This window comes from Argiope bruennichi, chromosome 5 (assembly GCF_947563725.1).
Source record: "Argiope bruennichi chromosome 5, qqArgBrue1.1, whole genome shotgun sequence".
NCBI classification, from domain to species: Eukaryota; Metazoa; Arthropoda; class Arachnida; order Araneae; family Araneidae; genus Argiope; species Argiope bruennichi.
In genome coordinates this window covers 51,423,906-51,449,780 of record NC_079155.1, presented here as the reverse complement: position 1 = coordinate 51,449,780, position 25,875 = coordinate 51,423,906, and the positions used below count along the sequence as shown (strand labels likewise).

Below are 25,875 nucleotides of genomic sequence, written 5' to 3'. Positions count from 1 at the left end.
ATTTTCTAAAAAGTTAAAATTGTTGATCAAAACTTTCAAATTTCACTCCCCACCACTTAAAGTCGACCCCTGAGAAAAGACAATAGATAATGAGCGTAGACAGATGTGTCATGTGATTGCTATATGATACGAATGCTAAAATGTAAATAATACATTTTTTTTGTTGCTCCTTTCTCACATTTGTAGTGCGAATCAGGGCAAAATAAAACAAATGTATCATATTTTTGTTATCATTTCGTTGCTGGAGCATTTACTCTTTGTTTACTATTCCACTTCCGTCACTACGTCATTGTCATTAGAAAGCACAGCCAGAAAGTTCAGAAAAAATTGCTTACTGAAAATGATTTTTTTACCTTCCTAATCACATCAGTGACTTTGCAAGTCTAAGCAACGTACAAGGCATAGTATTTCTTCGCCCTTTCATCATATTTTACTTTAAAAAAATAACATATATGCTCTAACATTTTGTCCCCATGGAGCCCCCTAAACTGGACTGGATAAGTAAGTATCTATACCCGTCTTTGACTAAAGTTTCTATGTTCCAGATTCTCTTGACAGGTACAAAATAAGAAATTTACATTCGAATTAAAAATGCAAACCAAAATATTAGATCCTCAAACTAGCATTGAATAATCGAATAAGCAATTTCTTAAATTGAAATAATTATATCTAAAAACAAAATAATTATATATAAAAAAAATGTTGTTGTCTTTGCTTGAACTCGCAAAATGAATGTTAATGAATGATTAAAAACTGAATAATTCGATAAAGAAAAGATTTTATTCTTCTTTGTACCCATAAATTTTAAGTTATTAAAAAGAATTCCAAATTTTATTTTTCTTATCTCTCTACTATAAAAGACTTGAAGAAAAGTGATATAATATTGTTGGCAAAAGAGCAAAAAGTGAGGCGAAATGCAAATGGAAATGTCACCGAATGAATATATCAGGGTAATGTAGTGTTTATGAATTGTCATGGCCGGATAAAGCAAAATTTATGCCATTCCTTAAAAGTTATTTTTAGTCACAGTGAGGTACTATGTTAAATAAACTGATTTATTAATATTTCAAAATTTTGAAACCCTTTTTTCTATTGTTGAAACTCACATTCCCCATCTACAAATATTTTACAAAACTTTTTCTATCCAACGTTTAAGATGGCATTCAAGAAAGAAGAAGAAATCAGCTGAATATTGAAAGCAATCCGGTTGCATATTGAAAAATTAAGATTCTATAATTTTATTCATTCTAAATATTAAATAACTATCTTAGTAGATATCATTTATATGTTGAAATAGTACATAAAATATGTTGATTTATATAATTAAAAAGCTGTGTAATTCATATCCATGCATAGAGAATTCAACGTCCCTAAATTAAAATGCAATCTGAATCTTTGATTCGCTCGTTCTTACCTAATTATCAAGTAATTATTTACATTTTATTTTACATGATACGAGAAAATTAAAGAAATAAATTATTACAATACCCAAGATGAAGAATATTGATTAATCCACAGAGAAAATATGGGTAAAAAAATTAGTAACATATATAATGTTGACTATAAAAAATGTATATTTAAATCTATAGATGAAATTTTATAGTTACTTTTTCTATTGAATCTATTATTGATCATCATAAAAGTAGATCCTTTTTATTAGTTATAGAATGTCGTTGACTTTAAATACTTGATGATTCCATGCTCGGCAAAATAAAGCATTTGAATACTAAATCTTTCTTTGGCTATTTCATATAAGTAGCAAATTTGTTTTGTTGAAAAATAATTAAAACTTTTTCTTTAAATTTTCAATTCAAAACTGCTGCTGTTTTAATTAAAATTTCAAAACGAATCTAACGTATTTTTCGAGATTCATGAAATAAAGAATCTTACAAACAAACTATCTTACAAAGAAGCATCATCTTTTACAATAAAGTAATTTCTATAAACTAATAATAATCAGCATGTATAGATGTTCAACGCCATCTGTAAAGCCAGGTCGAGTTTAAAAATATCTCCGCCGATGTGAAATCCCAACTTCCATTTGGGAGTCTGACAATTCGGACAGGTTTTTATTCAAACTTAGCAAATAATGCTAAGCATGAATAAAAATTAAATATGGTATCGTAAACTTCAAGTTTTATTGACATTTTTTTAAGAATTGATATGTAGCAAAGATTAATGAGCTGAGGTCTGCTAATTTATAAAGCTAATTCATTATGTTTTTACTTCAAAAACTTTTCACTTCAAGAATTTTTTCTATTATTTTTTCCAGTATCTTTTTTATTTTGCATTTGACAATGTATTTCTTTTCTGTTGATAAATTATTATGAGTTTCGATCCTTTTTAAAGATTAGCTTTGATTTCAGCATTCGTGAAGTTTTCTTAATACATAGTATTCTGGGTCTTTATTATTTATTTTCAATGTTACTAGATATTCACATCTCTGTGACAAATTTTATTTTTATTTTTTAAGCACTCTGCCAACGTGTATGAAATTTTCTACTAACTTCAATTAGTATATGACAATCAGATCTAAAATATTGTTAACAGCCTATCTAGACGGGCACATGTTCAAGTTAAGAAAGAATAACTTACATTTCTTTGCGAATTTTTAAGGCAGGAATTCAGACACATAACTCGAAGTAATTTAAAGTTTCAAATTCAAGCCTTCACAGACAAAGCTATTTGTAGACAGACGCACTATGTAAACATGACAGACCTAAAGACGAAGCAAAATCGGGATTGCTAATTACACTAAAGTTTCCATTCATCATTCCCTGAAAACATTTATGAAAAAGTTCTCTTTGGCAGAGCATCAAAGTTTTGTTTTTCATGCATTGTGCTTGAGTCATTTTCTTTCAACAGAAACCACTTGTTGTGGGGACATTTAAAACAGCCACCGGCAAGCTCTCAGAATGCTCTTTTTTTATTTTTATCAGCACATGAGTTTTTATTGCAGCAACTTGACTCGCTCCTATCTCTTTAATCGCTGAAAACCATAAATCATTCGAAAGATTTAAAAGGCTGATATTCTTTACAGAGTTGGCCAGGATGTTAAGTATTAACTGAAAATATTTTGTTTTGAAATTTTGGGTTTATTTATCTTAGGAAATATCGTTTCATTCTAAATATATGTAAGAAAGATTTTTAAAAAAAGCATTCCGGAATGGAAGTCCAACTATAGTTTGCATTTCTATTTCATCTGTTTTTCTAATCAAGAATTATCCCCATTTCAATGAATCATATACTTACAGATTTTCATTATAATATTAATAGAAAATGCCTCCTTATTTTAATTATTTGTTGCGACATAAATCGTAAATATTTCATTTAAAAGTAGCTAGCGATTATTTTAATAATTATAAATTTTATTTTGTAAATAGTTGTGAAATTCAGATTGGCAACAGTGATATTTCTGGAACTTTTAATTTGTTGTTGAAAAACGATGCTAGAATTTTGAATGAAAATAAGTTGATGTAAATTTGATAATATTATCTATAATGTAATAAGATTTAGTTTTATAGTAAGTTAGTCTGCATTTTATTTTTGTTGACGCACGAACACAACATATTCTCTTTGCAAAAAGCCGGTCAAAGTTCTTAAATATTAGTGTTCTGCTTTACGGAACATCATTTCATTTATATTTCAACTAATAATGGAGAAGAATGCATTGCTCAATTTCTGTATGTAGGGCAGATTGTTTGATCTAGAGATATGAAATTTGGCTCGGATATATTTAAGAAACTGATTTGACTTTCGAAATTTCAGTTAGAATTGCTATTAATAACAAAAAAATATTTAATCAGATTTTGGCTCTTTTCAGCGATAACTTCCGAAAATGTTAGACAAAACAAATTTTTATGTTTAAATTTTAAATATTGTATTTTCATTGATAATCTTCAGCTTATGGCAAATAGGTGGCTTGACGGAAATATTGGTTATATTTAATTTCAATCAAATGTCTTAAACCTAATTTCATGTCCATTATTCAGTTAAATTGGCAGATATTAAAACCACATTGTTTTAATAGTCTTACATATTTTCTGTTCAATGTATATAAAAACTTTCCCAATGGATACCAGTCCCAAGACGCCAGAATGCAAATGCAATTGTCCGATTCATCTCGGCTTTTGCGGTATTGCAAATTCACGTTTTCTTCGTCCTGTAAAGTACACTGATATCAAACTGGATCTATCATTCTTAATTTTCAAGAATTGAAGAACATCACGTAATTAAATATTTGATGAAAAAATCAAAACGGTTTGAATTTTAAATTAACAATGTAATTTACTGCTGGAAATTGGGCAAAAAATAATTTTTAAAAGATTGAAAAAAATCAGTAAAAATTTGTCCGATTATTAAATTTGTATCACTAAAAATGATAGTTTTAAAAAAATTTTAAATGACAAAGCCATTTTTGGCGGTAATATTTTCTGCAAGGCAGTAATTTATAATAATTATAATTAAAAATTAAAACACTTTCACCAAGGTGTACATTCTGATCTTCTAAAGTATGTATGTATCAAGTTTGGTAGTTCTAAGTTTAATGGTCTCGTCCATAAAGCGGCAACAGACGCATACACAGAAAAATACATATTCATCTTCATTATTAGTAAAGATTTAATCGCCGTATACTTTTTTATTTGAAATTTTTTAGAATATTTTTGCTTAATTTTCAATATTAAATACCGTAATTGCACTGAAATTCAACCCTTTTTATTATTTCGTCACATATTTAATAGTGTTAATTTTTGCTTTCTTCCACTTTTTTAAGCAAATAAAGAAAGTTTATATTAATTATCTGTATAGTTTATGAAGAATGAAAAATACCGGAAAGATAGAAGATAGAGACATTTTTCTTAGCACTATGATGTCCTGGTACTTGATTCCATTAATGTAAATCTCAACTTGATGCCTACAATTTTTTCTAAAGAGAATCCTGAGCATGAAGTTACAATCAAAAAATTTCCTTAAAATAAGCACAAACAATATTCCAGGTGACCTAATTAGTCACCAACAGGTAATTCATTATATGTCAATGATGACTGTTTATAAAATGAATTAATTAAAATTAGTTGAAATGAAATTTCAAGTTAACTTCTAAATTTTGCTGAGTTATATATCTCACGCTCAGAGTTTACACGAGTCCAAATCAAACTGCTAATTCAGTTAATTTAGGGAAAATTTCCTTCTGAAGTTATATAAACTTTGGTTTAGTTGCTACAATTTCTTTATCCCGCTTTTTTCTTTCCTATTCGATTTGCGTTGCTGCCTTTTGATGAAATCTTAATCACTGGTGAACAAGGATTGTCAACGTTTTAACATTCTCAATTTCTCTGAAGAAGCATTACCATTTCAATGCATTTTTCTTCAATGATTATCCTCAGTGCTAAGTCCCAGCCATTATAGGATGAATAGAAAACTATACTTCTCATCTTTAAATAGATTACATAAAAAAGAAAGCAATCGTGTTTCCTTGGATATGTATTAATAAAGTTCTGAAAGTAGTCTCTTTCGGTAAGAGGGTTGTCATTAAGAGTAAAAAGTTCCGAGCAAGAAAAATCAAAATATTCATTAAAATTTGTTTGAAGAAAAAGGGAGAGATGTTTGCTTTAAGGGCGATGTGAAAGAAAATATTAACTCAAACACAATCTTAGAACTAATTACTTGAGTTTAATGAAAGGAAGTATTGCAGATAATGTTTATAGATAAATATAAGAGTACTTTTGAGTTAAAATCCGTATAAAAGCGGAATAATGGTATTTTTCATTACAACAAAGAGGTACTACTAAATAACAAAGTGAGAAGCTAGATAAGCAGATTTTAAATATTTATTTCGATAAATATATGAAATTTCAATCAGTCATAAAGCATTCAATTGATTCTATTGACTTGAAATAATTTTTAGAAATATCTTTAAAGTCTTTAGATTACACCAATCTAACATACACAATCTCTAAATTACAAACCGCTGGAGATAGATATATACTGCTTGGTTTAATGCCAACAAAGATTAAAAAGGTGCCAAAAAGTAGAATTTGACCTGTTAGTGCATAGTACATTCTAGTTCATAATATAAGATGCATTCGAGAACAATCTGAAACTCGAACAATTTTGGCTTTAAAAGTAAAATCACACGAGATTCAAATATTACTTTCGGAAGTATTCTGTCGTTGTAAAATCCTATCTTAATTTTTCTTACTAAGGTTTTTACAAAAGCATCTTTCTAAAAAAGAAGGTTATTCGATTGCATTTTCCATTTCACAATTGTTTTAGCAAGTTAATTTAATAGCAAATGGAGTTATATTACAAATGCATTCACTTCAACTTTTTGTGCTTGATTCACAATAATAAATCTTAACCAGTGGGTGTGGTTTCTCCAAAACTTTCTCGCATATTCTCTAATAAACTTCTCATACCAGAGAAACCTTACATGGCATTTGAATACAATAGTTACGAAATAACTTTCGGTGGGAATTCAGAATTTTTACTGAATATATCATGTCATTCTTGGCGCGTTTTTAGGCGATTAATCCCATACATGTGTTAATATTATTCGTAAATGGAATTTGTGTTTTAGGCAAGTTTTTTTCAACCTATTGAATCAAAAATTTGGCCCAAAACTGCACATTCAGTCATAAAATTCGATACCAAATTTGATATATTTTGGTTATTGGGTTTTTTAATTATTGCCTTTATATTTTCTGAAAGTACAGACCGGCAGGCAGTCAACTCGAAGTTGGATTTGGCTCAAAATTTGGCAGGTGTCTACACTATAGATGTTAAATCTGTGTACCGAATTTAGATTTAGATCTCTTCGTTTTGTAACGATTGGGTTAACTTATATTCGGACAGCTATAAATACAGTCTACATCAAAGCGTTTTTGAGTTATTTTGGTCACAGGCAGGCAAACATTTTCCAAAAATGTTTTATTTTTTTTAACTCAAGGAGGTCGAAAACGTGGAGATTCATCCTATTCGAATTTTTTGACGATTACTATACTTTCTCTATACTATGTATACGAAAAAGCAACTATTAATTATCGGATTGTTTGCTACATTTCACGCCATATTTTATCTTACATAATTTGTTCTTTGAAAATTGCTGTTGTTTCTAGTCTAAAAGCAGATAGAAATAAATCGGTTTCTTTGCTAGTGTTAATGGTACCACCATTAACATCAGCATATGGCGTTGCATAATAGTTAAGCATCTCATCTTGATATATTTGATAAATAGAGGTCGACTGCGAACAATTTGAAGACCAGAATATAGGAATGTGATTGCTACGTCCGTCTGCGATTTTCCCACACTTTTTTTTTGTGTGATCTTTACAACTTTTTCTGCTTTTTTTTAACAAAACAATCTGCAAATTATTACAAAAGAATATCCACGAAATCTGTATTTATAGGAAGGATTTTTAAAAGGTTTTACATTTCAATCCCAAACTGAAGATTGGCTACAGTGAAGAAATTGAAAAAAAAATGCATTGAAAGTATTCAAAAGTATTCTGGGATAATTTGCTGTTGCAATCTGCGTTGGCAACTGATTCTCTTTTTTTGGAAGACTTTTTTCTTTTAATTTTAATGAAGGTCTTCCTGATTTGATAGCTATTCCATTAGTGTTGCAGAAAAAGGCGCTAATAACATGCAAATGTTTAAATATTCTTTCGCCAATTTGCAACAATCACAGCAGAAGGAGCCAGTGGATAACTAATGGATAGTAGTTCAAAATTCCAGACAATTTCCACTAGCGTCAAAAATGTCTTGTGTTATGCTCACCTGTTTTCAATGGCTTAAGGTTGAGTAGAGTTTTAGTATCATGAACTTGATCGCCACTTTTAAAATAAATAAACTATTTGTAGAGTAATTTAATGCCATTCAGACTATTAAATATAGGATTATGTCTTAAAAGAAATCTGCAGTCAATTGTATAAAAAGTAGGACTACTCTAGAGATAAAATGAGCAGAAATATCTGTGAAAACATGAATTTAGCGACAAAGAATAACAGAGCAAAAATTCTATGTAAAAAAAGAAGAAGAAATTGTTTTTGACAAACAGTTGTGTTTAAAATAAATTAGTGTCAAAGAAAGCTACAAAGAAAATATCTGGCAGATCTGCCAAATTGCCAAGAAATATTCATTTGAAAAAAAGAAAGGTAGAAAAATGCCTTCCACATTTGAATCCTGTACATAAAATGAAACTCTTTGCTGTACCAATGTGACTGATGCTCAAACGCGAACTATGAAACGCCAGTTGAGACATTCGCATCGAAGACCAATAGAAAAAGCCAGTAATGTGTACGAGATTTGCCGCAAAGGTACACTGAGTATTAAAGAAATGTTTATTAAAATATGCTAGTGAGAAATATTTACAATAGGGTGCTGGCTTTTCCCCTCACATGTACTTTTAAACTTGTCCTGGACAATATAATTCTTAAATGTCCTCGTGAAAATCACATGCTATTTATTTCTTACTTTTATAAATATTTTGCAGTAAATATAAAATTGGTTTATAGTCTTGATAACCGTTTCTATACATTGACTATTTATTTCATATTTTTTGTATATTTCTCCTTAGCGCGTTCTCACATATCTCATTTTTCGATTGCCTGTTGTTTGCCTTTTGGTCAATCGCATCCCTCAAAATACCAGCATCACCATCTACTGACATTTCATCTCTTATCCTGATTTCGATAACCATTTTAATAAAGTTCTTTAAGAGGAATTCTGTACTCTTCTCCAGATCTCAGCTCAATTTTAATTCCTCTATAAATATCCCCTTATATAAGGAATGAGCAAATATTAATAATTTAATTAACTGACACAAGTTTTCTTTGTGCTCCTCAGCATTTGTAACCAAAATGCGATTTGTGTTATCTTTGATTGATCTTTTGTTGTATGTAAAATTTTACGTGTTTCGCTTTTATTGAATTATTATTTTTACAACAAAAGAATTTGACAGAAATAATAGAAACCCCTGCATACTTTAACAAGGCATCCTGCACCGTGCAGGCGCAATGAAAACAACAATAATGATAATTAATTTTATAAATGCTTAAAAGTATTTCTAAGCAAAATTTAAAGATAATCTATTCAGCAGCTTAAATTTCAATAGAGTATAAACTGTTTTAGAGATTTAATTTTAGTGGTTAGATTTTCACTTCAATTTTCAAAACAGAAACTGAATCCCAATGAAACTTTCGCACATATTTCTAATAAATGCATCTAATAAATACAATGAATTGTTTATCGTCTACCATTGGCTAAAGACACTTACGAATTTATTGTGCTATCTTTGGCGACTTTTTATTACAATTTTATAAATGCTAAGCGTTTAATACACTAGCTCCAGTGTGCAATTCAGATTCCCCTTTTTTTAGGGAAGGGGGCGGATTGAAACTAAAATTTGACACAGAACTACAATTGCAGTCACAAGATTACATACCAAATTACATATATTTAAATCATTGCACCTTTGAGTTTTAGAGTATACATGGTTCTTAAAATAAAGACTAGGGTTTATACAAAAACCGACTTTTTAAAAAACCGGTTTTCGAATTCCATATTTCCAAAAAACCCGGTTTTAACCGGTTTCCGAATTTTTGTCAAAAAAATAGAATATGGAAAAATATTTTCTCTAAGTTATATAAAATAATAAAAAACGAAATCAATATCAAATTCAATGAAATTAAAGATTACATATACATATTATTTACACAAAATAACGAAAACTTAAACAAAAATTTTGAATAATATTTGTATTGCTTTCACTAATTTTAATTTCTCCTAAGAAAATAGGATTTAAAAAAACATAAAATGTCAACTGAAGGTGACTAAATTTTAAAGCTAAGTCTAATTTTGGACACAATATTGCCTGAAATTGAAAATACTCGTTCATTAACTACTGAGCTCGGTTTTATAGTTTTCATGGCATCAAATAACAAATTTACGATTTTTGTTCTTTTATTCGTTGCCTCAAATAATGAAAATTCATCTTTCAGTGTCTTTGGATTTGCCAGTTTTTCTTCAGGGTCTTCAAGAAACTTATGAATTGATTTTTCCATGGCTTCTTTTAAAAAAGCATTACTCTGACGAATAGTTTCTAAGATTTGCTCTTCATCAGAATCGGTTTCCACATAAGAAATCGGAAGTATTCTAGGCAATATCTTTCCAGATAACTTAATAATTTCGGTTTTTGAAACTAAAGAAAGTACACTAGGTTTCTCCGCTGAACTAGAAGTGTGCGAATACAGCAAAAGAGTCGCTAATTCTACTTTCTTGAATTCGTTCTTCTGAAGCATATAATAATTTGAAACTTATTTCAGTGTTCAATTTTTTTAGTTCATTTAACAGAAATTCAATTATACCTACACTTGATAATAAATTCGCATCTCATCGCTTTAAGCCCCCAGCTGCTAGGCAAATCAATTCCCACCAATTTTTTTTTTTTTTTTTTTTTTTGAAAAATTGGAATATCTAGGCGTTCCGGAAAACCGGTTTTCTTACTTTATAAACCGGTTTTCAAATGTGACAAATTTACTTAAAAAACCGGTTTTGAAAAACCGTCAAACTCTAATAAAGACAGATAGAAGGTCAACTCCTTTAAGGACTATGTACACCTTAAATGTTGAATCTATGTATGAAATTTTATCCACCTGGCTATTTTCGTTTAGCCGTTATTTTGTTAAATAATATTCAAATAACTGGGTAGAAGTTATTTGAAAAAATAACTTCTACCTTCTATGAGTCAAAATGAATTTCCCTCAAATTCCGATTGAAGTCTACAAATTTAGTGAAAAGACCATATTCCATACTTCATGCATCTAGCTCAAAATTTTCTGAATTATTGTGATTATTGCGCAGATAGACAAACATATTTCAAAAATGTGTTTTTCGGACTGATGATGTCTTGAGAATTTAATAATCGCCAAAATCTGGTTTTTAATTTTTTTTTTTTTTTTTTTTTTTTTTTTTTTTTTTTTTTGACGATTACAATATTTTTTTTTCTTTGTAAATTTTTTATACCAGGAAGTAATTAAAAATGATGATGAGAGTTTACAACGATTCTTTGCAAATGAAGAATCACTCTCCATGTAAAATATCAAAGCATTTAAAATTCTTCCTGGCTACGAATTAATAATATTTACTGATAAAAACATTAAAATATATTCCTTTTCTAGTTGAAAATCCTCGGAAATTTTAATAATCATCTTAATTGGAATGGAAATTTTCTTAATGATCAGCTGATTGGAAGGTATAATTATTGCGTTTAATTTCAATTCAATCGTTCAACTAATCGTGTGCATAATTTGAAAACTATGATATCTGCAAAATATTTGTAAGCTTCAAAAGTGAAATACATTAAAGCATTAGTATTTTAAGAACATTATCACTGCTCATCGAATAAAGAGAGCCTTCCGAATAGAATCAAATTCCTTGTCATAATGGAACTATAACTGTCCAGATTATACCTTCTCTAAATATTTGTAGTCTTTCGCAGTAGCATGAATTAATTGCTTTATTCTTCATGTAAATTGATGTATATGTGGAGGCGGGTGGCCAATTAACAAAAAGCTTTCAGCAATGGAAGGCAGTTGCAAAATTAAACATTAAAAATGTTTTCAATTTCATTGTCATAATAAAGTTACTAGTAAAAATTGTGCAAAAAAAAATTCCAAAAAATCTATCAAAATTTAGTGAAAAATCTCATAACAAATACATTGGAATAAGTTAAAAGACAGTATCTTGAAATTTAAGATGGTATAAAAGTCAGTTTTATGTAACAATATTTTGAGAAGTTATCATGAGAAAACACCAGAATCTCTTTTAATTTTTAATTAATTAAAATTCTATTTAAAATTACACTTTATTAAAAAAATTAATGACTAAGTTTAAACAGTCCGATCAGAAGAACCCCAAGAGAATGACAGACACACATTTTCTTTCATCATTAAAGAATTGAAAAATTTATTTTAGTTCGAAGTAAAGTAGAATTTCAATTCAACAAACGTCCATTGAAAGAAAAATTTTGAAGAACTCAGTTATCTATCATTTACATTCCAAATTATAAAAGATAATGTAGAAAGGAATTGAATTTTTTTATTCTTTACTTTTATTTATTTATTTATTCTTATTACGCGACTTTTCACTTGTCGAAGTTCTAAGAAAACCAACTAAATTCTTTGCTTTGTATAGTAGTAAACTCTGAAATACTTTAAAACTGTCGAAGAAGAAATATTACTGCCTAATTTTCTGAAAATAGAATTATGATCGCTATCCACCCTAAAGAGTAGGACATATTGTGAAGTGTTAGAAAATGAAGATATTGTAGTGAGTGTTGAAGCTGATAATGAACAGATTAATAAAAGTCGACCACTAAAACGAAGAGCTTATAGCATTTGATAAAATACGAAGGTAAAATCAAATTTTAAGAAAATGTTTCTGATAAAGTCTTTCATTATTCCCAATGCTGTAAAAATTTTCATGAAAAATGTGTTTATTACAATAATCCTCAATATAGTAAAACTACAGCCTTTTATTAAGTTTAAGATATGTGCAATATATGTAATGATAACTTTAATTTCAATTTAATTAATTTCCAAGATTTTATCTTAATTTATCCCATAGTAATTTCATTCTAAAATATTCTCTAATTTCCTGATCTAATTCCACTTAATTAATTCAAGAGAAGCTTCGTAAAATTGCTGAATCGGCTAAAAGCCTCACTTTCCCACACTCCGAGTGAAGGGGCAAAATACCGCTGATCAGGCAAATTCTTTTTTAAAAGATCGCTGTGTTTCCCTTGCCTCGTCAGCGCGAGTAGCGAAAATCCCTATCAAAATCTCATTGTATATAAGCACTATGGAGAAATATTCTTCATATCAATTCAGGTTATATAAGACCAGGGATAAAATGTTCAAGAGCTTTTCCCTCATTTCTTTCTGTGTCGTTCTGTGTTGTGTGTGTGCTCATCGCTTGTACGTAATGCCTGCGTCTCCAAGATGAAATAAAACGATGTCACGAAATCGAGATTTCTCTCCCCTGTCTTCGAAACTGCATTCTGCTTTACATAAAATAATGCTTACATATATATGTAATGCATAATTTTTAAGCAGAGTCGTGGCCAAAGACAGAGAAGAAGATTGAATTTTTATTTTCGTTTTATTTCATCCCAGGAGACACGATTTATGAAGAAGCAGAAGCGACGAGCACACACACACAACATAGAGCGACACAAAACGAAATGAGGATAAGCTAAAGAAAATTTTATCCCTGTGAATATATACTGTGAGATTTTAATAAGCATTTCCTACACGCGCCGACCATAGGTAAGGGAGTCATAGAGATCTGTTAGAAGAATTTGATTAAGCCAGCAATATTTTATCCCTGCACTCGGAGTGTGGGAACTTGTCGGCTTTTAGCCGATTCAGCAATTTTAGAAATCGTATTGAATTAATTAAATAGAAAAAGTGGAATGGGATCAGGAAATAAGAGAATATTTTAGAATGAAATTGATAAATATTTGCTGAATTGAGCTAAAAATAAGAAATTAATTAAGTTTAAATTAGATTTTTAAATATCATTATATATATATATATATATATATATATATATATATATATATGCTTAGTGGTGAGATTGTATACTTCTTTGCTTCTCGTTTTCTTTACTTACAAATTCCTACTTACCACTATTAACCATTATACCCTAAGATCAGTCAGCATTCTTTTGTACCGTATGAACAAATGACGGATGAAAAACAAAAACACACATATCTTTACACCTCCCAGTATTAACTCTGTAGGTGTTTCTAAAACCCTAAAACTTTTAAATGATTCTAAATTGATTAAATTCAAAAGCTTTTGACTAAAAATTTTTTTAAAAAATGATAAAAATTTTTTTAAAAAAATTGTTGAAATGACATTAATGTTACTGGAAAGCAAGATTTTTCCTTTTTTTTTTTTTTTTTTTTTTTTTTTTTAGTTGGAGATGGTGTTAAAAATAATTGTGAAATTGTATTAGTGCAAAAGAATATCGATAGTATCTATATATCTTCACATGTGTTTGATATTTTCTCCGTCTTTTTCATATTTTGAAGGAGTTTTCTTCTTTTCATCGGTTACTTTACAAAATTATATGACACAGGATGATATGTAAAGAATTTTTAACAATTTAAATTCAAGATGGCGTCTCATACAGCCAAGCAAGTACCTATAGTAAAGTGACTGTACTAATTTTACCAAAACGGGTTATAACGGTTTTAGCGGAGAAATAACAAAACAAAACAAAAAAAAACCCTTAAAAATAAAGCAGATTCAAAAGTTCCAGTTAAAAAAATTTACGCTATCCTACAAAAAACAAGTAGAAATTTCATGGAGTTATATGTTAAATTAGAGAAGAAATTTGCTGTTAAAATTGTAAGCTTTCCACGAAAAGGCGTTCATTTTAAAATTGAAAACTGTATTCTCAGGTATTCCTCCTCCAATGCATTTTTCATATTTTTTATTATTATTATTATTCCTTACTTTCTTCATTGCTTAAATTTCACTTCGTCGTAGCATAACTCGGGGAAACGGTATAATAATATCGAAGAATATATTATTCAGTAATGAACCCTTTTTAACGAGTTAAATGCGACATTAATTTCTTTTAAATCATTCAAGTCCTTTTTTAAAGACAAGCGATGATGCAGCATATACAAATCGAAAGTAAATCAAATGGTTGCATAGTAAATATTTCAAAAAACATTAAAAAAAAGCAAGCGATTTCATTTTTGTTAGATAAAAAATGACACATAGACCGCGTCAAAATGAAAATTTAGATTTATTTTTCATAATTAAAATTAAATAATTAAAATTCACAATCTCAAATATCTGAGTTAATATAACTTCATAAAACTTTTTTTATGTATGTTTTTTTGTTACGTTATAGTATTTTCGGTATACATTATAGTATAGTATATACGGTATACATTTTTCTAATTAGATTTTTTTTTGCCGATCTTCTATTTTTTTTTAGTTATTTTTGCAACTTCCTTATTTTACTGCAGGGGCTCTGTAATCTACTTTAATAAATTTAGGGTAGTCAATTTATTATAGGTACACTTTCTTTCTCTGGCTATGCGAGATGTCCTTTTGAATATAAAGAGCTTAAAAGTACTTTATCGATCATCCTGTACGCACACACACACACACACACACACATATATATATATACGAAATTTCCGATATTATGTTTTTGCTTGAAACGCAGAGAACCTTCAATCATTTAATATCGATGCGTTTAAACAACATTTCTCATTTAACTAAATTTCTTTTCCTCATTAACCCTTAATCGATATTTGCTTTTCTTAATTTGCATTTTTATTGAGCACTTGAGCACCGAAAAAATTAAAATCATTCATTGTGCCCTAAAGTATTTTAGACTGCAATTGGAATCACGAGCGGAAAAGCCCTGAAGAAATCCTGAATTAAAATAATCGACCGTTCAAAAGTTTCGAGAAGAAATTTTAGATTCTGTGCGCCACTTCATCCATTCACTCTTCGATTTTCTAGCCAAGGCGACTCATTTGGCGACATCAGCGAGTTGGCAACCTTGCTGTGGCAAAGCAGCGGACCTTCTTCCACAGTGTGTGATCCTCTGCATCCCTTATCGTCTGCGCAAAAAGGGATGAGCAGGGAGGTCTCCATCCTCGATCTTATGATCACGAATGGCCGAAAGGGTGAGTCGAATGCTTCCTTTCCATTCTTTTCCTACCGCAATCGACTGCGAAGGGGTGTTTTGCAAACGGGCTAAGTCGTTTGCAGTCCGTGCAGCTCAAGGGTGTACCGGCGGGATGTAAAAGAGGAACGATTTCTCGGGCCTCCTGCGTCAGTCCGATGGGGGAGAGAGCGAGGGAGGAGAAATTAGGGTTACTCTTTACCGGAATTTTGAAATTGCATTCCTGTGTTTAGACGGCGCGAGGGCTATATTTTGCAAATATAAGATGGGCGTGTGGGTTTGCAAGTATTTCAGTTTATCACTATATTGCGATTTTAGTATAAGTGGGTATTGTTGATGTTAATAAGCCATGTTAATTATTTTAATATTTAGCATCATATCATAGCCACTGCAAGAGAATGAAATTATTAAATTTATTTAGGTTCAAATAGGAAATTGGAATGAGTTTGGAATTAAGAAATTTCAAATTGTTTATTCAGTTTTAGTAGCGAATTTATTTAGCATGTTTTTTTGTCGTTGTTCATTAATTAAATTTAAAATAGCTATTGTTATTGTTTCTCAAAAACGCGTAATAATTCTGTTATAATTTAATGAATGAAAAAAAATAAGTATTTTAACTCTTTTGGTAATTTTTAAATGGGCAATTCAAATTGAAAAAAAAAAAAAAAAAAAAAAAAAAACAGATCAAAACGTAGCCAAATGTTACGTTTACTATGCAACAAATATTTAGTATGAAATAAATAACTGTTAAATATCACATAATTATTTACCAAATAGATGTAGATATATGTGGAAAAACTTCTCTATTGTGTCTTGTTTGTTTATAGCTTTAAAAAACTTTCATTCATGTCAAATCATTACGAAAAAGATTACATTTAGTTAATGATTATAGAATATAACATCCTGTCATACATGCGACTTTTGATTTTGCAAGAAAGGTTTGTAAACATTTAAAATGTTTTTCAGATGTCGTCAGCTCTGACGGAAATTTTTTTAATGTATTTAAAGATTACCTAAATATGGTAGAAGTTCTAATTAGACATATTAACTCAGACAAGATTGTTTCTAAATTACCGAATACCCGGATAATTGATGAATAGAAAAGTTATTTCTTAGGCGTATAACAAAATTTGCTTATAACTTATTATGACTCCAGAAGCAGTATTATTTACAGTTTGTGTTTTTATATATTGTATTATAATATCGGTGCTGTATTGTAGTATCGAAGTCAAATGTTTCGATGCCTCATTCAGAAAATTCCGTTTGAGTATCTTTCTTTACCCCGGCCTCCCTGAATGTGTTCGAATGTGTGGAATTTTACTCTACATCTTTTTTAACAGTAGATAAAGAAATAAAAATATATATTGGCCTTTTTTTGTCTATCTCCTTTGTAATGAATGCTGTATAATCACTCTATTCTTTTAATGATGCATGGCAAAAATAAACACAAAATCCTGTTTCTCTTTGTACGAAACTCCACATTATGGAGCCCTTTTTTTTATTGTAAACTGACATCTTTCTAATGAGGAAAATATAAAATTGCGAATTAAATTCATCCATACAAACTTCATTTACATGTTATTTATTAAAATAAAGTAATTTTCTTTTCAGTTTATAACATTGAAACAATTATATCGAGAACAGAAAAATTATAAGAGTTTAAAATTATTTGAAACATAATGCCTTTTTCTCGGTAAAAGAAAAAACGTTCAATTCACTAGAGTATTTGACACTGCACAGAAAACAAAGAGCGATCGCACTGACATCGAATAACCTTATGCGGGCTTCTACATAACACATAACAAAAGTAGAAAATATGAAATTCAAAAAAAAAGAAAAAAAAGCTTTCGTCTAAAATTTATAGGCTCGTTACACAAAACTTTTTAATCAGTTTTTCAAGCTAAATTATATCAAATTGTTGATAAGAATTATTTTTATATTTATAGTAGGATCAAATTCGTGTCTATTTTTCTAACGGAGTAATACATTGCATACATTCCTCCATTCTGTTAACTTAGATATAATTTTCCAAATGTTAATTATATTAAAAGATTATATTCATTTATTTCAATTCAGATATGGATTGAAGGACTTATTTATTGGTATTTTTTGTTTTACTTTTATCAGTGGTTTCTTTTTACACTTTTGTAGATAATCCTTTTTTTCTATAAATGAAAATATTTCTGTATCCTATTGATGAAAATCACATAAACGTAGATCAGACACTTGACAAATATAAATGCACATATTAGTAAGAAGTAAGAATACTGCAAGACAGTTTAAGGTGTTTTATAATGCCATTTTCTTTTTTACTCATGCGAGATGCTCAATGGACACCAAGCCAAATTGGTTGGACGCAAACTCAGTTATACGAGCTCGAATCAGATGCCTTAAAGAACATAATTCAATGAACCTATAAATAATTAAATTAGTTTTCTTAAAGATTCGATTCTTGGCACAGAATTTAATGAAGGAAATTCTTTGTTTCAAATAATATATAAATGCCTTACTGAGGCAATAATCCGTTTATTTGCTGTCAAATGTTAGGGACAGTAATTTTAATACTTCATGTTGAAAACTTCGTAATACGCGCGTATTTACCTGAAAGGATTACATAAAAATTCCTAAAGAAAAAAAACTGGGGGACCAGGAAGCAACGAAAAACATCTAAGGGGTATCTTTTAAAAATAACATATTTTACTTCCAGTAAATCGCATTATTTTCATATTTTTAACATATTTTACTCCCATTACCATACAAAATGGTAATTTATGGATAACAGATGATCACTATGAGACGAGCAGTGACTTTACAGGTCCAAATAAAAAAAGGGAAAGAAGGAAAGCAACAAAAGAAAGTTTATTAGTAATCAGCAACACATACATATTTTGTTGTCAAATGTCAGCTGTTTCATACTAAAAAAAGGTAATAAAGCATTTGCTTGCAGAAGCGTAATGACCCTATCGAGCATTTTAGGCAACGAAATGATACGCTTTTCGCACACTTCTAATTAACTAATGCTATTCTCAAATGAAGGGATTTCTCCGAACACACTTTGAGTCCACTTTTGGCTATTACTTCTTAGGAAAAGAAACCTCGCGATTATTTAGATCTCGCAGGTCATGAATTCGGTAACTTTAATCAGATATTCAATATTATTCACAAACCTTGAAAAAAAAGCATTGAAATTTCATGCTTATATCAACTTGATATAACTAATTATACTTCCGAAAGTTAACTTAGATAGTAAATAATCCGAACTTTCATTTGCATCGAAGAAATATCTGAAATCTTAAAATCACCTTACTCGCAAATGTTTAGGGAAATATGCACAAAAGTAATAATTATACATTTTTGAACATAAAATTAATTTTTAAAAAATACAAATCGGTCGCTTAGAGGATTAGATTAATTCAAGAACATTAAATTAAATATAAATGAGTTTAAGAGTTTAAATGCATTCATCTTTTAAAAACTCTGATTTTTTAAAATACTTTTTTTATTTGTAGAAATTGTGAAAAAGCTGAGATTAACCCATCAGTTTCAAAAGATTTCTCTCTCCGGTGTCGTTTACCAGTTTAATCTTCAGCTTTCTCGCATGCTTGAGCAGGTCAAAATTATTTAGTTTATGAATTTCCAAAAAAAAAAAAAAAAAAATTTAACTACAAAAAATATTTTAGTCTCGATTTGGAAAACAGACAAAACATCGACATGACTGAATAGAGACATCGTATGAAACTGAATATGTCCCAATTAAATATTTTTATAATGTAATAAAGAATTTTTTAACAAAAATTGGCGAAATTATTAAGTGAAGACTAACTACCATAGTAAATTTCCTTCGAATCCTTGATGAATTCGAACAATATTTGGCACATATATATATATATTCCTTAGCACATTTAAAAGTAGCTGTGATATTAAAAAGTTCTCTCTGATAGAGATGAAACGGGGGTTAAAAGATTTTAATATTTTTCGGTCATAACATTGGAACATATCATTGCAAAAAAACCCCTTATTTTACATATCTTAAAATTTAAAAAATTAGGTTTTCTGCGAAACTAAAATTATAGTTGTACATAAATGTAAATGTAATTAATCATTTAAAAATTAATTTAAACTCAATTTATAATTCTTTTTCTCTGTTAAAAAAGTAACCTGTTTTCTATTTAAACATACGCTTCACTTAAACATACGCACATATTCTCTTGCACTTCTGCCAATACTAAAACTTAAGTTATTTGTTGTGAAATTCTAAACTTTTTTCTTTAGTGTACGTGTTTTAATATGCGATATCAGTAATTTATTTTTTTTAAAAAAAATTACAATTTCTTTTAAAGTTTAGTTTAATTTGTCTCATCTTATAGCATTTTCAGCTTTTTAATGTGTCCAGTTGATGCATCGTCTTTTTTTATTGATTTTTTTTTTCAATTTAGATCTGGTGCATAAGTGTTTACTTCATTCGATAAATTTGTCAGTTTTCTTTGATTTATTATATAAAATTACCATAAGCATCATCACTTGTGAATTCTTTTTAACTTCGCAATAACTGAAATTCAGGTTGTTATTTTTTTTTTTAAATTAATCACTACTATCATATTAATAGAGCTCAAAATCTAAATAATGCATTTTAAAGATTTGACAAATATCAAAGAATATGCAAACACCACAGCTACTAAATTAACATGGATATGGATCTGGAACATAAAATCTACCCGAAACCAAAAATATTTCAAGAAAAATAAAAATATATTTGGTTTCAAATGCCTTGGCATTCTGTTAAGTCTACTTTGCATTTTTTTTCCGTGAAATTTTTTTTCAGCGTTACCTGAATTTGACAATTATTGGAATTCTGTTGTTTAATAGCAATTAATATTAAGACATCTACATATGTTATTACATCAAGTATTAAAACAAAGTTAAAATTAATCATCTGAGATAAAAAATAATTTCGTTTGCGCTTTTAATGCTGCCGGTGTAAACCTATGAATCTTCGCATTTATTCCAAGATCAAATACGTATATTTGGAAAAGTTTTAAAGTGGTGAGCTTCAAGTAATCATTAAATTAAAAAAAGAATTCTAAATGGTGAAATTGATTCGTTTATCCCAAGACTTCAAAGTAGCAATTATGATGAATTAGTTTTGAGAATTCTAAAACTTTTTATATACGAACCTGAATATAAGAATTCGAAAGCCGTTCGACTCAAAAATTTTATATATATTTTTCTTTTTCATTCACACGATAAAAAAAATAAGAGCAGGCGAAGCCACGCGTACAGCTACTAATTGATATATAAAAAGAGCTACACAAGCGGTATTTTACATCACTTTTTGGCCTCTGCTTCATTTTCAGTAGCCTTTTTACTGTACCTAGATTTCAAAGAACGTCTCCCCTGAATTGTAAAATAAAAAAAGGCATTTAACTCATTGATTGACATGCTAGGTGAAGTCAAAATTTTAATGATATTATTGCAAAAAATGCATTAAAATGGATGTTGGAATCCTCAAACTAATTTATCCTTAAGTCCTTTCCAACTAAAATAATTAGTTATTAAAATATAGACAAACGTTTTTTAAACATTTTTTTTTGTCTATATTGAGTAAATCTAGTATCATAGTTTGAATACTTTCTTGAGGGCAACTTTCAAATTCAACAACAAAATTTTTGAATTTTGAGTTTTCAGTTTTTCAACTTTTGCAATTCTAATCTTTTCCTTTGTTAATTAAGTAGTTACGCTAAATTTTTTAATAAATTCTTTTGAAAATGATAACGCAAGTTTTTGTGTTCTACATGAGGAAAAAGAAGTGAAATTTTCGAAATGATCAGGCAATCCCCACCTCCACATTATTATTATTGTAATTATCCCCTTATCTGGTGGATAAAATGCTGTTATGCTTGTCAGCAGCAAATTTGTTGTCGAATATTAAATGGAAAAAATTACAGGACTTGTGATGCCATCTAAGAAAAATTTTCCTGTCATTCAAATCGTAAGCAACTTAACTTTATTGGTCCGCGACATTATACAACTTGCAAATATCACTGCATAGGTCCTCTAATTTTACATTGCTTATGTTTTGTGCTAGAGAGTCATCTGTTTTACCTGCTATAGGGAATATAAAATTTTATCATATTTGAAGTGTCACACTTGGAAATCAGTTTACTCTCTTTTCAATTCAAGTATTTTTTAATTTTTTTTTTAAGTTTTAAGCTTTAAATTAGCTTTTCAAAGTTAAACTACTCTAAATATCACTGTCTTAATCTTAATTCCCAGGATATGTCACGTGCCTCTTCCAAATATATTGAATTAGTGAATTCTTATCCGCCGCATTCTAAGAGAGAAAGATATTCCATATTTGGATTTTGTTAAAAGATGCGTCACTATATTGACGCTCTCTTACTAAGATTAGCATTTGCAGGTATAACTTTACAAAATGTTTATAGGAATGACCAAATTAAATCTTTATATAAAAGCTTAAATACAATATCTGCAATAAAATATTAGCTTATATGATGGTTATTGTAACATCTACCCTTTTTCCAAAAATATTGGCTTCCATTCTTTTATATGTAATATATAAAAATACTTTCTAAAATTAAAATGATGATGCTGGATATTATATTATTCTATATTAGTATTGCTATAATTTTCAAATATGCCTAAATTAACTTAATCTGATACTTTATAGTAATTTGATGAGCATGTGACATTGTCAATCCTGAGTATCTCTCATTTGTATTTCCAACTGCGAAATTTAAAAAAATTACTGTAAAATTCCGCTGATTTAATATTAATTCACTATTATGTACACAACTGCAATATTATGTGATTTTTTTTAAAACCAAACACATCCTGGTTTCTGTCCGTATTTTCCTCAGTAGTTTTCAGAAGAGGAGAATTGAATAATTTGTCAGGTTCAAGGAAATAAGCGTCGATATCCTCTTGAAACACAATAGAAAAGAAACTCAAATGACACGTCCACAAAAGCAGGCGAATGTCAAAATAAGATTACGTTCTTCAGATGACAGCCTTTAGAAAGAATAAATATTTTTTTCTCGATTGAAGAATCACACGAATTTTTAAGAATTATGAAACAAAAGCTTTTACCTGAAAGGTCGCTGTAATTAACTGAATTTTTTTTGTTTCGATTACCTGATAAAGGACGTTGTGACATGTTCTATCAGAGTTCTTAGTTCATTGTATATGATGTTTATAAAGAAATATTATGATTGTTGAACAATTTGACCTCTAAATTTTAATGAGTGTCTGGATTTTAGATTAGCTTGAGTCCCTGAGTAAGATAACTCAGAAACCAAATTCAAGGGGGAAAAAAATATGATTCCAACATTTTTTACAAAAATTATAGATTTCTGTCGAATTTTGAGCAAAATTCTTACCTGAAAAATTTATCTTCACGTCTGCATGTTTAAGAACAAGATAGGTAAGGAATGGAATAAATTAGAATTATAAATTATTAAAATTATTAATTAGAAAAATAAATTATTAATTTTTTTTATTAATATTTTTATGTAAACAAGACTACATAATACCTGTAAATTGTTCATGAGTCAAAAATCGTACAAATCGTTCAAAGGGCATATCATTGAACCTAGATGTACCAAATATGGTTTGCAATTCATTCTAATTAATTGCAAATGCCCAGTAAATGCAATTCATTCTAATTTTCAAATTCCCAGTAAAAAAATGTTCCAAATTTTAAATTAAATTTTTTATTTAAAATAAATCAAAATTATAAAATTTTACTTCCATTTTAAAGCATAGAATCACATTAAAATCATATTGCTAACACTTTGGGGCTCTAAAAAATAAGCTTTATATAAATATTAAATTTATTTCTTTATATTCTTTTCACTGATTGTAATAATCTGTTAAAAATATTTTTAAGATTAAAATTTGTCAATTTAAGATTTAAATTGTTAGTTTAAGATTCAAATCCGTCAGATTAAGGTTTAGATTTGTTAAAATTATTTTGTTTCATTATATTTTATTATTTAGTGTCTGCGTTTAACACACTCACATTGCAACAATTATTATATAGTGTATGTTATAGTTTCTGTATGTTATGTCATCTTTGTTATATAAATAAGATAAACTGAGGTGTAAATTGCTATATAAATAAAAGTAAAAAGAAATCTATGAAATAAAATAAACAATTTAAGTATGAAACATTATCATATATTTCAGACTAGAAGTTCGAATTTCTTAAAATATTTTTTTATACTTTTTTTAGGACTTTTATTAATTAGTCGGTACTGCAAACTGAAATAATTAGCTTCTAGTTTCTCAGTTTAGAATTCACTCCTCAGTTTACTCAGCTGAACGTAACTTTTCGCACCCGTGTAGGAGAAGTGAGTCCCCCGTTCCGTTAACAGTATTTACTCACCATTTATCTGTCCTCCCGACCGCTTTACCTACTCGAAATGTTTTGGGTTCCCTTGTCTTGGCACGCGTCCATACAGATAACTGGAGCGGAAACAGATGCGAACAGTTCGAAACCTGTCACCGCTTTGCTCCGGGCTAGGAAGGAGCGGAACGCCGCTGACAGGGTAAACGGACACCGAAAATCAGCCGATTGGTCTAATCGATTTTATTTTACTTTCTCGAAAATAAAGGAAAAGTACTAGAATCAATATAAAAATAAATTTTGAGATTTTTATTTATTTTTTACTTTCTATATACGTAGTATAGAGAAAGTATAGTAATCGTCAAAAAATCCCAACTAAAGATTTAACGAATCTCTATGTTTTAGACCTCCTCGAGATCGAAAAGCAGTTTTTGGAAAATGCCCGTCTGTCTGTCTGTGGCAAAGATAACTCAAATCTCTTTGAGCTAGACGGTTGAGAATTTGTATATGATCTTTACACCAAATTTGCAGATTTCTGTTCAGAAAAGAAAAGTTCTGTCAGGTTGTTCAAATATAATTTAACTTTGCAACTAAATGAAAAGATAGATTCGGTATACAGATTTAATATTATATAATGTAGACACCTATCAAATTTTGGGACATATCCAACTTCAAGTTAACTGCCTGTCGGTCTATATTTTCAGAAACACATAAACCCGATAATTAAAAAATGCAATGAGTTAAATATATTAAATTTTTATAGGATTTTATGATTGCAAGTATAGCTTTCTAAAATTTTTTGTTTTAATCTATTGGGTAAAACGTATCTAAAACACCGATTCGATTTTCGGGTAACCGCCAAATAACTCGCCAATGATGGATTCAATAAAAGTGCTATATTCACGCCAAAGGCTAATATTTCGTAACTACTGAACGCCAATGCCATGCAAAGCACCCCCTAGAGTAACACTTTTATTAGAGAATATGCGAGAAATTTTAGGGAAAGCACACCCGTTAGTTTAATTTCTACATTGCGGACATATCTCAGAACCAAAATTTTGGGGGATTTTTTTGGTCTGTTTTTGAAAACGATAACTCGAAAGAAATACAGACTGAAAAGAAAAGACATTTTTACATTTTATTATAAATGTGTATTAAAATTTTTTAACATGATGTTGTACGTCCGGGTATACGTTTGTGAATACGAAAATTCCAAAAATGCAGAGATAATATTAATGAAATTCATATTATTCATATGTCACTGTATTATTGCTAAAATTATAGATACATAACAGTTGGGACCAAATCCCCCAATCCTGTGTCTGTTGATATCCCTTTTCTTGTGAATGTGAACTCATAATTCATAAATTCAATTAGGTAGATGTATGAATTTTAATCTGTCATCTTCACAAATAAATTGTAGACCAGTGGGACATTTTGAATCAAGTCATTTAATAGCCAAAGGTATAGTTTAAAAATATAATTGGAATATTTTAATTACATATCGGAATCAAATGCAAAATTATTTGCCGTTGTATAAAGACAATCGGGGAATTTGGGTGCATTACTGACATGTTACTTTTAACCTAGCAGCTCAAATGCTTGTTAGTAAAAAAAAAAAAAAATAACTATTGAAAAACAAACAATTTAGGAAAACTTATGAAAAATTATTCACTCATTATTTATTTGATTCCAGATCATATTATCATTATACGTTTTTTTGTTTAATTTTTTTAATCTACTATTGCCAATGCAAGTAATGTATTTGTTAATTATTCAAACATCGTGAC

The 25,875-nt window shown here is 29.0% G+C and overlaps 1 protein-coding gene across 2 annotated transcripts in view; it reads left to right on the top strand.

Moving 5' to 3' along the window:
• The first annotated feature begins 293 nt into the window (after window positions 1–293).
• Window positions 294–25,875, top strand: part of LOC129969407 (1-phosphatidylinositol 4,5-bisphosphate phosphodiesterase-like) — a 151,396-nt gene continuing 125,814 nt past the window's right edge. Inside the window, exon 1 of one of the 2 annotated variants that reach the window (XM_056083971.1) lies at window positions 294–399. The gene's annotated coding sequence lies outside the window, so the exon portion shown is untranslated. Of the gene's footprint in view, window positions 400–15,606; window positions 15,722–25,875 lie in introns of those variants that run through there. The other variant, XM_056083970.1, reaches the window with a different exon arrangement.